The following is a 10,454-nucleotide window of genomic DNA, read 5'->3' as shown; positions in this document are numbered from 1 at the left end:
AATGTTTATTCAGCAGATTGTTTCAGGTGCTAATCAGAAAACATTAAACAGGTCTCACCTTTAAAAGCCTGGCAGTTGAAAGGTATTTGTAACAGTATTCAGCCTGAAAATCCTATTGATGTTTCAGCTCATTATGTTGGGCATATAAACACAAATTACCACAACTAATATGGATTAATCCCATTTAATGATGTGCATTGAGGCTGTAAAGAAACCTACAGGTGTTTAGAAATCATTTAACCATGTTTCACACATTTTAAGATTTAATTCATTAATAATCTAAAGAAAAATTTAAAACTATATTTAATCTGAAACCTAAAACTCATCACAGCATACTAAGATTAGTTTCTTCTAAATTTAGAACTGCATTTCTAGTTTACTCTTATCCTATAGAAAGTGATAAAAGTTCTTCAATTTCTGCTTGGCACTGATTCCCCCTTTAAAATTCCCTCAACAGACTCAGTAATTTTGAATGTCAGTGTATGAAAGAACCTAATTCCCATGCAGACCCTTGAGTGTCTGAAACCATGGGTGTGTGTCTTAGTAAGTGAATGTATGTGTGTGTATGAATCTGTGTGAATGGATCTATATGTGGGAAACTGGTCTTGGAAGAGAAAGTGTCTCTTGGAGAAATGATCCTCTCCAAGATGAAAAACAGTTCAATGGAAGTCCATCAGCTTACCCTCTGTTACCACAGCAGCTTTGAACCATAAGTGCCTTGGGGCCCAGGTGTCCCCAAACCTTCAGAAGGACAAAGGGCTGGTTATACTCCCAGCAGCAGTGGGTTGCAGTGAGCTTGTCGCAGATATTTTTGATTTATGCCCAATATTGAAGCGTGGTCTGCTCTAAGTTATTCCACGCCACAAGGCAAGAGGGACAATCATGAACTAGCTGTGAGTCTAGATACGGCCAAGGCGGTGAGGAAGTGGGGAGATGAGGGCGAAACAGAGCGAGGATCCAGGTGGAAAAAGAGTCCCAGCATTCTTGCGCACCTCGCTGGTCCATCTTCACAAGTTGTTTTCCACAATGGCGGTCATACAAACAAAACAAGAGCGGATGTAGATTTGACCAATCAGAGGCCTCCTGTCTGCAGTCACCTACAATTTTGGAGAGGTGCAGCAGAGTGTTTGTGGAAGGGGTGGGGATTTGCAACACACATGCAGCCGACCTAGTTTCTGAGTATAAAACAGCCTTAAATCTTTACCTGTATCATCAGCGTCATAACACAGAGGAAGAAAGAATCAAATCGTCGATGAAGGGGATCCTCCCTTCTAGTGGAATGTCATATTTAAATCTTCATCTGTTCAGAGCATAGGATTTTAGTCTGACTTCTTTCTGTGTTCCCAAAACCTAGTAGTTCAAAGTTTCTGAAAGTGCTGAATTCTACTCCATCTTCTCTATGCAAAATGTCCAGCTATAGTCCATTGAAAATGTTCTCCATAAAAAAGGTGCCCTATTTCGTGATGGGTTCTAAAGATCTCCCCGACATGCAGACATTCACTCAGATAGCCAGGGGAAAAGCAAGTTAATTGAGAGGTTGACAAAAAACAGAGAGAGAGATTATATGCAGGGTTATCGCAGTGGGACTTCAGCGGTCTGGTGAACCGGAACCGGAAACTGTTAGGGGAGATCACAAAGATCAGTTCAAGGTCCGTAGGGAAAATAACTGAGACTGGTGAATAGCAGGAGAAAACTCAGGTTAGGGAGATTATTGGTTTCCCTTGGGTCCAGTTTGTGGGGGTTTTAATCCAGAGATGAATGAATTCATTGGAGGGCGGACAGGCAGACTTGCTTTGGGTCCAGAGGAGCAATGGAACGGACTGTCACCGGGTTTTCCTGAAGTGGGCTTGAACAGATCTGGTGAATGTTTCCCCTTGCCCAGTGTGACTCGAATTATTCCTTCCAAGGGGGGTAGAAGGACCAGGCTTATCCAGTGGATCAGGAGGGCTTCCTACTGGAGAAGAAAGACAAAGGCAAGACTTAGACTCAAAGAGACAAAGCAAAGGTTAGACTCAGCTAATCTCAGTAAGGCTAGAGTACCAAATACTGGCAAACACTCTGGCATCGAGGTGGTGACAGTCCGCAGCTCAAGTACTCCTCTGGTAATGACCCAACGAGCCGCAGGTGACCAGGGAGGCCCAACGAGAACAGGGCACCGCCTGGTGGTGGGGAGAGCAAAAAACACAGAAAAACAACCCACACAAACTGGAACCATAACACCCTAATGTAGATTAATTAACGAAAAAGAACCAGTAATAGTCTGTTGTAGATAGTCTGCATATCTGGACCCCTGGAGAGATCAAAAGATGTGCAGGAAACATTATATGTTCCCATATGTTGTATTGTTTTATCAATCAAACAACTTTATTTGTCCCAAAAGGGGCAATTCAGTTTGCATCTTTCTCATGTCAATAGTTTTCTGTTTTTCTTGAGTTACAGATTAAATTTTTCCATATTACCATTAAAAGAAATTATAAACAGAGTGACACTTTTACTGTATAAAACAGACTACTCTATTTTTTACTTTTGGCACCACTGGATGTAACCAGCCCTGACAGAGCTGCAGCAAGTTTATTGTAGGAGTGGGAATCTTCTGTGGGGGTGAAGAAGAAAATAAAATAGTCTCTGTCTCCTTTATTTGATCATTTTGTAAGGACAACCAACAGGCCTTGATGGCAAGACCTTGAAACCTCACCAGGTCAGAAGCAAAATCTCTACATGCGGTAGATGATGAGGTGGAGTAGTTAAATGACAGACCTTTGAAGATCCAGTCAGCAGCCAAGCAACAGTTTTCTGCACAGACTGCAGTGGCTCTGGGTGGTTTTTAGTGAAATGTCTAGATTACATTACAAAAGGCTTGACATATGCTGGTGAAGGTTTTCAGTCCTCCAGGTCATAGTCATTCCAAAAAAAGAAATTTAAAAAAGAATCCACTGGACTTTGTTTCCAAGTTTGAAGACGTTTCGCTTCCCACCGAGGAAGCTTTTTCAATTCAAAATGTCAGGAATAATGTTGAGTTTGAGGTTTTATAGAGTAGCCCAATAAAGACTTGTTTTTGTTTTGAAAACAGACCAAGGGGTCCACCCTGTTGGAATGGGGATCGTTTGGCTTGACAGGCTGCCACGAAAGCATGGATTATGATTTCCATTCCAGAATGTGTTGGGATCCAGAGGCTTGCCCACCAGAGGGCGCCGAGGATCCCTTCCTGATGGTTTGTTCTTCTGTTGGGATCTGGGGTGCTGTCTACCTTCCTCCACCAGAGGGCGTACTGGATCTCCTGAAGCTGGAACTGACTTCACCAGCTGCTTCTCATCTGCTCATCAGGAGACCAGTACTTAAGTGGGCTGTGGACAACACTCCAGTGCCAGAGTGTTTTGCCAGTTATGGAAGAACCTGTATGAGATCTGAAACTCAGGAAGAGTTTTCTCTGTCTGAAACCAGTCTGTCTGATTACTGGAGAAGCCTGGAGATCAGAAACTCTGGAAGAGTTTCTCTGTCTGAAACCAGTCTGTCTGATCACGGAAGGAACTCTGGAGAATCAAACCTGTCAGCCCTCAGCCTGCCGTCAGCCTCTGGACCCTCCAGGTGTCCCCCTCTGTCGCTCTGCTCAAATCTCTGAACAGGTACAAACCTGCACTCACTCAACCAGCAAGATTACCTGGACTTGAGCTAACCATTCCGTCCCCCTGAGTGAAAATCGGTCGTGACCAGTCCTGGACCAGATTTCTCCCAGAATCAGTTCTGTGTTCTACCTGTGTATTTCAATAAACCTTTTTGAACTTTTCCCCCTGTCTCAGAGTGTGTTCTGCACGTGGGCTAGTAACCTGATACCCATCATGACAGAATACTCTGGCCAACAGACTAACCCAGCAGGCACACTCCGGAGGATTTTAGAACAACAAGAAGCTACTCCCAGAGCGGAACCAGCACCACTTCCGGTTCAAGAGGCAGATCCCCCACTCAGGTCAGAATCCGGTCCATCACTTCCTGAATCCCGTCCCTCACTTCCTGAAAGGTTTTCTGGCACACCTAGTCAATGTAACAGATTTTAGCTTCAATGCAAATTGTTTTTTGAATTTTCTCCGTCCTGTTTTCCTAATGACAAGAGAAAAATAGCCTTTATTCTCTCACGATTATCCGGAAAAGCCCGCAAATGGGCAAAGACCAGTTTTTCTTCTGAATCCAGTGTTTTTTGTACATTTGAACATTTTTTAAAAGAATTCTCTCTAGCCTTCTCTGAATCTACTCAGTCTCTGGGTCTGTCGAACTTTAAACAAGGGAATAGATCCGTAGACTATTTTTCAGTTGACTTCCGGGTCAGAGCCGCTACTTCCGGTTGGACTGATTCCACGCTCAAAAACATTTTCTTCCACGCATTAAATGAAGAGATTAAGGATGAACTGGCAAAAATCGATGAACCTGCAACCTTGGAAGAGCTCATTTGTTTATCTAGCCACCTGTATAACAAACTTCGAGCCAGAGTCAGGTCCAGATCTAGGAACCCAGTTCAACCCAGCTCAGCCCTGTTCAGCCCAGTTCAGCCCAGTTCAGCCCAGTTAAGGGAAAAGCCGTTCAGCTTTTGGGTTCTGTACTCCATTTCCCATCTGCGCCAGGTCAGTCTCTGCCACCACTTACATGATCGTCATTTAGCACCATCCACCAAGAAACTTAAAATAGGTCCAGTATTTTCACCCCAGACAGTAAGAGCTCCCCATATCAATGAGTCAGACCTCTGGAGGTTTTTCTATGGGGATAGAGAGGATATCTTCCCCTTCAAGCCACCACATTCAGCTCCCCGCCAGCCAGATTCAGCTCCAGAACCAGAAAATAACCCAGTTAGTCTTAAACCTGACCCCATGCCTGATTTTCTAGCCTCAGAACCCACTTATAAACCAGTTAGCTTACTGCCTGAACCCACTAGCACACCAGTTAGCTTGTTGCCAGAATCAGTCAGCGAACCTGTTAGCCCTGCTCCCAAGACCCCCTGGCGTAAGGAACGGCGTCGCCGTGAGCCCGCTCTGAGCCGTCTAGAGACCCCTGAACCAGCTCTGAGCCGTCTAGAGACCTCTGAGCCAGTTCTGAGCCGTCTAAAGACCCCTGAGCCAGCTCTGAGCCGTCTTGAGTCAGTTCTGAGCCGTCTAGAGACCCCTGAGTCAGCTCTGTGCCGTCTAGAGACCCCTGGGTTAGCTCTGTGCTGTCCAGAGACCCCTGAGCCTGCTTTGTGCCGTCCAGAGACCCCTGAGCCTGCTCTATGCCGTCCAGAGACCCCTGAGCATCTATTTAAAGAGGCTTCAGAACTTGGAAATATGCCTCTAAGAGCCCCTCAGCAGGCGCCCCAAATCACCAAGAGCCCTCTGCAGGCGCTTCAACCCACCTCAGGGGCTGAACCTGTGCCGCCATGGGCGGTTTCCTCCACGCTGGGACCTGAGCCGCAATCGCCGGGCTCCTCTGTTCCTGAATCGGAACCGCAGTCGGCGGGCTCCTCTGTTCCTGAATCGGAGCCGCAATCGGCAGGCTCCTCTGTTCCTGATCCGGAGCCGCAGTCGGCGGGCTCCTCTGTTCCTGATCCGGAGCCGCAGTGTGTTCTGCACGTGGGCTAGTAACCTGATACCCATCATGACAGAATGCGAGACAATAGGGCTAAACGTGGCAATATTTCACAGATGACAGAAACAGGAACAAACCCGAGATTTGACCTGATATTCCAGGGAAAATTTTGGGCCAAAGTTTATCCCAAGGTTTCTAACCAGGGATTTAGGCTGGTAACCAAGGAGCTCAAAAGCTGTTTTGTCTTTAAAGCAATTTCTGTTGAGCATATAATTACTTTTGTTTATCCTCATTTAGTGAGGGAAACCTTTCAGACATCCAGGTTGAGTTGAAACCAGACAGCTTAATACAAATTCCAAATTTGAAAGGGTTATTTGGGGGAAATTAGCTATACAACTGGATATCATCGGTATAAAAATGACAGAAATGCTTAAAAGATGACAGCAGTGGATGAAATGTAGGAGAAACAATAACAAACCCAGGACGGAGGAATGGGATCTGTATGATATAGACGGGAAGTTTAATCGATCAGAAAAGTGAGAGGACTAAAGCAGAAACTGAAACAAGGGGGTCAGATGGTCAATAGTGTTGAAAGTCAATGTTAGGTCCAACATACACAGTACTGAACATTTACCTGCATCATGGTGCATCAAAATATCCTTAGAGTCTAAAAAGTGCTGTTTCCCTTTAGTGGAATAAAACAAAACCTAGCTGAAAGTTGTCCAGAATACAGTGGTGATCAAAAGCAGTGATTCACTGCTTGACCCTTTAGTGGATATTAAAGCTGAAGCGTTCCACCCAACAATCTCACCAGTATGAAGTTTTCTCCAAAACAGTCTCAGTGAAAAAAATCGGGGTGAGAATGAATTTTATAAATCAGTTAAAACAAGTAAACTGCTGCTTCCTTCCCAGAGGACTGAATTAATGCTAACAACCATAAAAGCTAATGATTATATCTTATTTATTCATCTTTTAAAAATGCATGGCACACAATTTATATAGTTTTTAAAATGGTTGTAAATTAGTTCTATTTGAATGATGCACAGTGACACGCATCTTATCTAAAACCTGTCTGCAAACAGACTGAGCTTTTTCATCTTATTCTTGTTTCGATAAGCAGCCATAAAACCCTTTTGGAGGAGATAAAGTTAAAAGGCCAAAGGCAACAACATGAGCACATGTATGGACGCTTGTAAAAGCCTCACATTCAGACTAACTGAAGACATTTATTACATATCCGCCATCATCAGAACAGAAAGACGTTCCTCTGAAGTTGGAAAGCCCCTCACAAGCATAAAGATTTCTGTGAACACGTTGTGATGTTCGTGAGCACAACAGGTTCACAAACACCTGAAAGGGGAGTTTTTCCCATGTGATGAAGCTTTGCACGGTCACCAGAAAAGGCAGCACCTGCTCTACAGTTAGTTATTGTCTACAGAGGAATGTGAAGGACAGTGAGGGGCTGTTGAACTCCGTTTGATTTAGCAGGAATAAAGCTGCTGACAGCAACCTTGGAGGGAAAACAACTGTTTATATGTACAATAAAAATGGGGAGTAACATTTGCTACCAAAAAAAGGTAGCAGACACTGAGTTTCAGTCTCCTATATGGTTTTAACAAGCTTCATCTTTTTTTTCTGGAGAAACACCGGAATAATCTGAAAGATTGACAGACTGTTTCACAGATATCTAAATGTTGCAGTTTTTACTGCAGGAAAAAGATTGCTTTATGTCCAAAGAAAACCTTTAATGTAATCAACCATTAGATGTTGCTTATCAATTTAAAAAAAAGTATACTTTAATTGAATGAAAATAGGACTATTGTAATGTGTTTGCTCAAAGAATTCACTTTCTTAAATGTTGTTCATTTAAGTCACTTGTTAGATTAGTGGTGCTGATCTGTGCATCTTAGAGCAGTTAACAAGGTTTGATGAAACAGTGTCTCAAGGTTCAGGCAAATCTTAGCGGACCTCAAGGTTGTTTCTTTGGTCCTCTGCTTTTTTAATCATTTCTGTTTGGATGTTCCCCTACAGCTCTGAGGACAGAGATCCTAATATATTGTAGCAGCAAGTAGAAAACTGGATGAAGACTGAAAAAAATAACAAAACAATTAATCTAAATTAGGACTGAATAGATTAAGTTCATCCCATGACTATTCTGCATTAGATTTGACAATGACATAACTATCCACTAGTAAACTGAAACAAAGAGACAAATTACATATTTATTGCTCCAAAATATTGAATAGAAATCCTACTTATCGTTAATATTTTTTTTCTGAATATCTAATTTCTAAAAAACAATAATAATGTTCAATTAGTTGAAGAGTTTTCCATGAAAACCTAACCTGTTAACTGGGGGTTTACAGTGCAGAAAAAAATTATTTTTACTGATATAGATGTCTGGTTTTGCCTTTAGTTAAACTTAAATGCTTAATATCTGGGATGATTTTTTATAACAGGCAATGATAAGTCAATTCAAAATGATTATTTCCTTTTTTTAAGGAAAATGAAACAAATAAACATCATCTTCCCTTGATTTAAGCTATGATCATAGATCCTGGCAAATTTCATGATTCTTGGCTGGAGAGCAAAATCTGTGGTTCCACCTGTTCCTGAAAGTCACCTGGATCATGAAGATAAGAATAAAAGCCCAGATCATCACACTTCCACCACCAGTCTTAATCATTTTTTTCTTATATTCTCTCCTTGCTTTACTGGTGCTCTCTTCAAATCCTTATTTCTGGGGGGAAATGTGCTTTTCAGATGCATTTGTTTACTTTATGTCTCACACAGGCTCTGTCTAAACAGGTGGTTGATTCTACAAGTCTGGTACTAATCTGGGCTGTTTGTAGTTTGTAAAATGTCCAACATACAACTCCCATGAAAACCTCCAAAAAACATTCATTACTGTTAATTCATAACTTAACAAAAGCAGCAGCTTGAGTTCCGGGTTGGGGTGGTTAGATCTCTCCTGAATATCACTTGAAAACGGCTGTCTGTATTTGTTTAAGTTATTTTCATCTTTGAATAAAACTAAACTAAAATGCAAATATAGAATACATTTGTAAAAAAAATGTTGAGAGGACTTAGCAGCATTATTGCTTTTGTGCATAATCTTTTACTCCACTGTTTTTCTTTGCAGTCATGTTAATATCTCTCTAATTCAATAACACGCTACCATGCACATGGTTTAAAATGAACCCTTGAAAGGGGAAAGTTCACTATAAATCCTTCTTTAGGTGTTTATTAATTATTTCATTCTAACTGTAAGAACCAAAGGTTGAGTGGAGATATAGATCTGAGGTAATTCAAAAGCTAAATGATTGAACTGAAATGTGATCTTTCATAACCTTCCTACTGCCTGTTCATCATGACTCCGCTTTAGGGCTGCTGAGCCATAAAATTATATTTATTATAAAAGGATTATGGAAAAGTGTCCACCTGTTAAAATATAATCCACAAGATAAAATATGATTTCACAAAGTAAATGGAGCTTACTGATTACCAAACAGAACAGTTAAAGAACACGTCCCATGTACTTTGTTATTCCGGATTCAGTTGTGTTGAAATATTTGTGTTATAAAAGTGGTTCCTGCTGTACAGAGACGACTGAAACGTCCCACAGTTAAGCTGATGTTTAGTTCAGCTCCATCCAGAGAGTGTTCCTGCCTGGCAGGACTATTGTCAGGTCACATTTCCTAGCTTTTTTGTCTAATATGTGTTCAGGTACTGTTGTGGAAAAGAAGGATAAGAAAACTACCTCAGAAAACGGCCCTGGTTTCCGAAAAGATTCCTGAAATTCACTCATGGTTTCGTTTATCTTGTCTTTGCCTGCCATGATTGCAGCCCCGGTAGCTGATCTAATTACTCACTTCATTCACCTGCTGTCTCCCCCCCCCCCCCCCCCCCCCCCCCGCTCTCTAATTATCATTCATCTTATCCACCTGCTCCCTCTACTTTATATATCGTTCAGCCCAGCTTATTGTTTGTTTGTTTGTTGTAGTTTGAGTTTTAGTTAAAGGGGAACGCCATTTTTTTTTTTACATTGGGCCCTTGATTTTATGTTATTACATCATGTTCTACTCACCCATATGAGTTTTGTGTCTTTGGAGCTGTTCTGAAGATATTCGGTTAGGTTATATCCAAGTAACTTCTTCCTATGGGCAACGACTTGAAGGCACAAACTAAACTGTTCATAATTTATAATTTATGGTACGCCAGCATTTACAGCATGTAGGGGAATCACTGTCACCCAGAAATCCGCGGTTACATTTTTTATATTTATATTTTTTTTAAACAAAGCGGAGTGTGTATGGCGTCAGCCAGTTTTAACTCCCATGATCCTGGCTCCTGGATGGAGCAAGTTTAAAGTTCTGCAGTTTCTCCTGGTACCATGTCTTGTCTCTGTTCCTCCCAACCACTAGGTCACCTGTCTCCATCTGAGAGTGTCCGTATAAGCTCGTTGCTGGGCTCATGGAACTCTGAACCTGCCTGGGCGCTCCATAGATTCCTAGAACCCTGGATCTGTCAGTTCCCGCTCGGATCTGAACTCTTGGCTGGTCTAGGGATTCCTGGATCTCGAAGCTGTCCTGTTTTGTTTTGTTTCCCTGGCCTGGATCAGTCTGCTGAGCTGCTTTCTGGGGTTGCAGCATCGTGGAGACTCTGGAAGGCCACTTCTGCCTCAGCTGAGAGGATGATCCACAGCAGCCCGTTTCTGTTCTGTTTCAGTTTTTATTTAGTCATTAAACGTTTTGAAACTTCCCACTGTCTGTCTTGCTTGAATACTGGGTCCATCTGTCCTGTTTTTATGTAACGCAGTAACATACTCAACGCGGTAACATCATACACATCATAGCCATTCAATGGTCCCTAACAACAGTGTATCTAGGCTAATGCATATGTTGGCT

The sequence above is a fragment of the Cyprinodon tularosa genome, unplaced genomic scaffold, assembly GCF_016077235.1.
Source record: "Cyprinodon tularosa strain WSP-4 unplaced genomic scaffold, ASM1607723v1 ctg452, whole genome shotgun sequence".
In the NCBI taxonomy this organism is placed as follows: Eukaryota; Metazoa; Chordata; class Actinopteri; order Cyprinodontiformes; family Cyprinodontidae; genus Cyprinodon; species Cyprinodon tularosa.
This window is presented reverse-complemented; position numbering follows the sequence as displayed.